Source organism: Oryctolagus cuniculus, chromosome 9 (genome assembly GCF_964237555.1).
Source record: "Oryctolagus cuniculus chromosome 9, mOryCun1.1, whole genome shotgun sequence".
Taxonomy (NCBI): Eukaryota; Metazoa; Chordata; class Mammalia; order Lagomorpha; family Leporidae; genus Oryctolagus; species Oryctolagus cuniculus.
The window spans coordinates 122,831,458-122,838,361 of NC_091440.1; positions in this window are offsets into that span (position 1 = coordinate 122,831,458).

The window sequence follows — 6,904 nt, forward strand, 5'->3', positions numbered from 1 at the left end:
TTTATTCGGGGGATAGAGAGAACATTTGCTTTTATTTGTGGACCACTATGCCCTTTGTAGATTTTAAAAAGCATAAACCAATATATTTTCATTTCATCTAGGCAATATTTTTATATACTTTACTAACAAAAATAAATCTACCTTTGTTATTAGCACACCATATAAATTCATAACCACCAGCCTGCAGATCTTAAAATAAAGGAAAACCCCCAAAGATCTGTTGAACCAAGAGCAAATGATTGGTTTTGTGTTTTCCTATGTTTATGAATTTGCAGTTTCATTGTCTGCTGTCATCTGCTGGCAACTTTTAGAAGAAAAGTTGTATCTGGACCAAAGACTTATAAAAAATGACTGGAGAAAAACTGGAATTGAGAAAACTCCATCCATTAACTTCTTCTCTGCTAACTGAATAATGCAGTCATTATTTAGTATCACAGCCGAATGCTGACTCTGGAGAGCATGGCACTCCAGCATCCCACAGGGACACCGGCTAAACTACATACAAAATTGAAATCTATGTGAGAAACACCAGATTAAAGGATAAGAAAGTCATTAGTAGCCTGAACTTGAGCACTGACAATGGCTTCCAGTACAAAAGTAGGACTACGCAGAACCCAACCAAGACAAGTGGGGAACCCCACTAAGGCAAGGAGCAGCCTCGATCCCATCTCCTCTTCCTTCCTGGTCACCACACGTATGACAAATTCCATCAATTGTAGCTACCATCAGCTTTCTTCATTACTGGCGAGAGCAGTAGGCACCGAAGATGGGTACAGTTCACTAAAGGTAGATTCCTCATCCTTGAGAAATCCCATGATATTCTCTACTAAATGAAGCTGTCTTAATGATAGTAGCAATTTTTTAAAATTTTATTTTATATATTTTTTGAAAGGCAGAGTTAGACAGTGAGAGAAAGAGAGAGAAAGGTCTTCCTTTTCCATTGGTTCACCCACCAAATGGCCACTACGGCCAGCGTGCTGCGCCGATCTGAAGCCAGGAGCAATTTGAAGCACAAACAACGTGGAGTTGGTAAACAGAAAGCTTTCCCCCTAAGTGCATGTGATGAAACAGAAGAAATGGGGAGGCTTTGAGGCTACACAGGACCTTGAGCTGTGAGCCATTGTCTTTAAGTGAAGGGTATCTCTAACCTTCCCAGGAAAGAGACCACCAGGGCCAACAACACAGCGTCTGAAATTACGTGGGGTTGCTTATTTGAGACTATGAGTGTGAGAAACAGGAAGGAAATCAGACATCTGAGATGCAACAAGAAAATCCAGGCAAGTTTAGGATTCTGGGCTCTCCCAAAGACCTCAGGCTGGGCACGGATTAGTCAGAAGAAGAAAGACGCGCTAGACAGCTCCATTTGCTTCAAGCTCTCTCTACCCTTAGCCTTGATTTTGTTCTGTATTCATTTCTCCATTTGTCTTCTGAGAAAGTGATTTTCTAATTCCAAGTCAGCCGTACTCGATGGTGGATGGATTTTACTATGACTGCCATTATTAGCTATCATTGATCAGATTTCCTATTTGTGTTCAGTGTTCTATGTGTATTATCTCATTTTATGGAGTGCTGTGTTCCATGCAATCCCAATTGAGGAAAACTAAGGGTACAGAGGTCAGGTCATTGCCTAGAGCTTCAGAGCCATGAAGTGGAGACCCAGGGTGGGGTTCAGTTCTGACTGTAGACACTGCAACCTCAGCCATCCTGTTCCATCATTCCCTGCAACACGAGGAGCACCACCATGGACAAGGCCATGGATAACACCAGCAATGCACACACACGTGTCAGCCATGCTCCTTGCTCTGCTGTCCTTTAGATGGGACATCACTATCAGTGAATCTAAAATACAGACATGATATATGACAGAATGTGATATAATCACAGGAGTGGCTGTGTCAAGTCCTAGATGAATTCAGGGAAGCAATTGCTTGTGTTACTGTGGTCAGGAGAGACTTCCAAGGAGGTGACACCAGGGTGGGCCTCAGTGCTCAAAAGGCAGGGCACAGAATTTTAAGCCAATTGTTAATGAAGGTCTTCACACACGCATTCACTCAATAAATACACTTAGGAAGTGTGTGACGTGGCTTACCAGTGCTCTCTGTGCTTTTCTGGTATGCATCTAAATGCATAGGCATAAAGCACAAGTGATATGGCACAGGCACACTGATTGGCTGGGACAGAGAGACCATGTGGACAGGCAGTGCCAAGCAGAGCCTGGGAGAAAGGGAAGACCAGATTGTGGAGAGCCAAGGAGTGGGATGGATCATCAGTATGCATTATGTGGCCATCTGTGTGTTCCTAATGAGTCGATAGTAAGATACATTACAGGATACTGAAAGAAACTCCGGCTAGCCTACTCCATTTTCTTGGTTGGTAGCTCTACAAGTCATCTCTTTCAAAGTATCTCCTGGACATTAAAAGTGAGAGCACTGATTTGTATATTATAAGGAAAGTCTTTATTAGCTCAATTGAAGTAAAATTCCTTGTGAAATTGTTATTATGTTGGGATAAGATGAGTTAAATGCTGAGCAAAATTAACAAATCATGTGTTAAAAGTATATTCAGGGTGGCCAGCGCCACAGCTCAATAGGCTAATCCTCTGCCTTGCTGTGCCGGCACACTGGGTTCTAGTCCCTGTCAGGGCGCCGGATTCTGTCCTGGTTGCCCCTCTTTCAGTCCAGCTCTCTGCTATGGCCCAGGAGTGCAGTGGAGGATGGCCCAAGTGCTTGGGCCCTGCACCCCATGGGAGACCAGGAGAAGTACCTGGCTCCTGCCATCGGATCAGCGCGGTGTGCCAGCTGCGGCAGCCATTGGAGGGTGAACCAACGACAAAAGGAAGACCTTTCTCTCTGTCTCTCTCTCTCTCACTGTCCACTCTGCCTGTTTAAAAAAAAAAAAGTAAGTATATCCAGGGCCAACATTACGGGTGTGTGACCTGTTTGATTATATAGCCCCTATTCTTTTTTTTAAAGCTTTTATTTAATGAATGCAATTTTCATAGGTATAACTTTAGGAATATAGTGTTTTTTCCCCCATCCCCACCCCCCATCCCCATTCCTGTCCTACCTCCTACTGACTCTCCCATCCCATTCTTCATTGAGATTCATTTTTTAATTAACTTTACATACAGAAGACCAACTCTATAATAAATAAAGATTTCAACAGTTTGGACACACATACACACAACACAAAAAGTACTGCTTGAGAACAAGTTTTGCAGTTAATTCTCATAGTACAACTCATTAAGGACAGAGGCCCCGCATGGGGAGTGAGTGCACAGAGACTTCTGTTGTTAATTTAACAATTAACACTCTAATGTATGACGTCAGCGATCACCCCAGGCTCTTGCCATGAGCTGCCAGGGGTATGGAAGCCTTTTGTGACCACAAACTCTGCCAGTATTTAGACAAGGACATCAGCAAAGTGGGAGTTCTCTCCTCTCTTCAGAGAAAAGAACATCCTCCTTCATGGCTCCTTCTTTTCACTGGGTCTCACTCACAGAGCTCCTTCACAATGTAAGATATTTTTTGCCACAGTGTCTTCACTTTCCATGCCTGAACTGCTCTCATGTGCTTTTCAGCCACATCCAAATGCCTTAAGGGCTGATTCTGAGGTCAGAGTGTTATTTAAACAGGCCCCATTTTTGATGTAATGGTCGGCTCTCATTGCCTTAAAATTGTTAGTTCATTAACAAGGAACTTCACAAATTATGTAACTAATCCTGGTAGGCAGATTTTAAATTTGGCTCTTAGATAAGAGACAAATGATCATGGCAGGCACTGTGGCACAGTAGGTTAAGCCACTGCTTCTGATGCCCCCAGCCCATATTAGAGTTCAGGTTTGAGTCCTAGCTACTCTACTTCTGATCCAGTTTGCTGCTCACACATGTGGGAAGGGAGTGGATGCTGACCCAAGTACTTGGGCCCCTGCCACCCACATGGGAGACCCAGATGGAAATCCAGGATCCTGGCTTCGGCCTGGCCCTGCCTAGCTGTTGCAGTCATTTAGGGGAGTAGACCAGTAGATGGGAGATATTCTCTTTCTCTCTCTCTCTCTCTCTCTCTCTCTCTGCCTCTCCATCTCATTCTCTTACTCTCTTTCAAATAAAGAAAGAAATAATTTTAAAAAATTATCTCAGCAAATGGAAATGAAAAATTACTTATTTAGGAAATACTAAGGTGACACTTCTGAAAAATAAGACTTGAAAGATTTGTGACCTTGCATTTATGTGATATGATTTTTAGCTCAGTCACTGAGGGAATTTCTACAATGTTAGGAAACATAGTGGTAGCCTGAATGGAGGCAGAGCGCCCCTGGGCTTGTGAGCTGGCCCAAGTGCAAACCTGGAGAGCAGATCATGCTTCTCCACTGAATTTTTTTGGGGGAGAATTTACATAAAATAACTTCCCCAGACCTCAACATCCTCTGCTGCCACATGGGGACAGCAAGAGCATTGGTGCTGTAGTATGAAAGAAACCAGATAACCAGGTAACCAGCTACCCCCAAAGTCCACTTATTATTCAAATCATCCATTTCATTCACCTTTATGCTTAAAAAAGTTTCCCTTTCTATTACATTTAGAATGCTGTGACTTAATTTTATTAAGTGAAAAACTTAGAATGGTATCTCTTTATCACTTGTCTTTAAATGAGATAGTACACAAGGATTTTTTAAATGTCACTCCCAGAGTCTAAGTATAAATTAAAACCCTGTTGGACCAAGTTTTTGTACACAAAAATCCCCTCCTTTGCGGGTATCACTAATTGCATGAAGCCCACACAATGATTATATCAATCAACAAACAATTCACCTTGTTCCCTTATCTTCAACTATTACCTCTTCATAACGCTGAAATCCCTAGTTGATACTTTCTGCCAAGCATTAGTCCAGCTATTACAATTGCCTCTTGCAGGGCTCAGATTTTTTTTTTCCAACCCTGCTCAGCAGTCTCTAATTATTAGGGACCTCTCTAAAGAAAACAGAGCCCAGACCAGTCCTGGAAGCCATGAGAATGCAGGCTGGCACGAGATATCTGCTACCACTCCTGTGATCCAATACAGGTGAGCAATGATGTTCTGTCATTTTTCGCCCTCTCCAGGCTGGAGGTCTGAGTGCTGTGGACTGAACAGAGCCCTAGGTTTGCTGGCAGCCAAACAGCTCACTGAACGACTAGCAAGAGAGATACCCGGATGCTGTGGGGCCCAGGTCTGTGGTGCCTGCTTTCCTGCTGGTTTCCTAGGGGTAGAACTGGGGAGAATCCCTGTTAAAGGGCAGGGCTGTTCTCCAAGAAATGATCAACCAGTGGGCAAAGAGCTAGCACCACCAGCATCATTGCTTGAATCAGTCATGTGCCTCCTCCCTTCCATTTGCTTTCAGCTTCTCTCTTGGGGCCATGAAAGGTGTTCCTTAGTGACAGTTCATCTTCACTCTCACCTGAGTTGCCATAGTCTCCGATATTGGAATCACCTTTGGTGCGTCATGGTACCTGCCTAAACTAGGCTTCACTTTGCCCTACCCTGGTCTCTGTAGACCCAGACTATTTATCCCTCCAAGGAGGATGTATCCGTGATGTTCAGAACAGTTAGAAAACCTCATACTTTTGATGACACCTTGGATCCTTCTGCCATACCCTCTCTCTCCTAGTACAGCAATTGTTGGGACATTTATCACGAAGCGCCTTAGAGCAGAACCCCTTTGTTGATTTCTTCTCCTGCGTCCTCACTTTCTCCCAGATACCCAACCCCCAAATCACTTTCTCTGTCAAATTTTTCTCCTTTCTTATGTAAAATAAACTCTTTGCCATTTTACTTTATTCTATCCCCACAACTGCCTCTCAATTTCCTAGCTCAAATAAAAGATTTCATTGTAGCTTTCTGGCTATGTGCCTTGACCCATGGCGAGCTCTAAACAAATTAATTCAGGTCATAACTCTGTACCCTTCCTATCCCAGTTCTTGTTTTGTTCTGGCTGTTCCCCTGGAGAGGGACACCTTTCCCCATCGTGTTTCTGCCTCTAACAATCTATTCATCCCTCAAGTTTTCGCCTCTGCAAGATGGAGTGAATGCCTATTTTACAGACGATGAGATAACCATGCGAGTAAAGCCTTTAAAATGGCTGCTGCTATTTTTATTATTAATAGCATGACCACCCATTTCTTCCAAAGAGTGTTTTCTGAGTCTCTCCAAACTAGACAGGACTCCTTCCTTTCCTGTGTATCCCTACGCTCCATTGCACTGGCTCCCATCATCATCTCCTTCTTTCATCATGGTCATTCCTTAGCATGCCTTTTCTAATTCTCTAGATGCTAAGCTCCCTGAGGTCAGGAACCATTTTTTTCCCTGTACCATTGTTCTTTCTCCAGTGGCTACAATAAACACTATTTACAGAAATTTGCAAAAGGAAGGAACAAAAGCACCACAGTGCTAATTACAGCTCTGTTTCAATCTCTACTCACACGTTTCATCTTGATGGAATTACAAATTACCAAATCCCATTAAACCTACAAATTACATAGCGAATGATTCCTTGGGAGGGTGATTACCTGCTCCTTCTGAGAGGAGGGGACAGGTGGTGCTGGCGAACTCTTTCAATTGTCCTGCTGAATTTCAACCATCCTTTCCGTTATAATGTGTGTCATTATATTATCAACTACCAAGAACACTACACACACCATCCGAGCAACAAAGCAACCTCAGGAGGAGAACTGAACTAAAAGTGGGCTCAGGGTGGTAGTGGCCCTGAGTAGCTTAGAAACAAATGTTCCAAATACGAAATTAAATCCAGAACATCAACACCGTAAGATGGTACAATGCACCCCGATTTCAGAAGTCTTAAAACATGAAAAAAAGTCTTCTTGGAATCAATGCAGCAAGTTGTTTCCATTAAGGTCAGAGATAATCTGCAA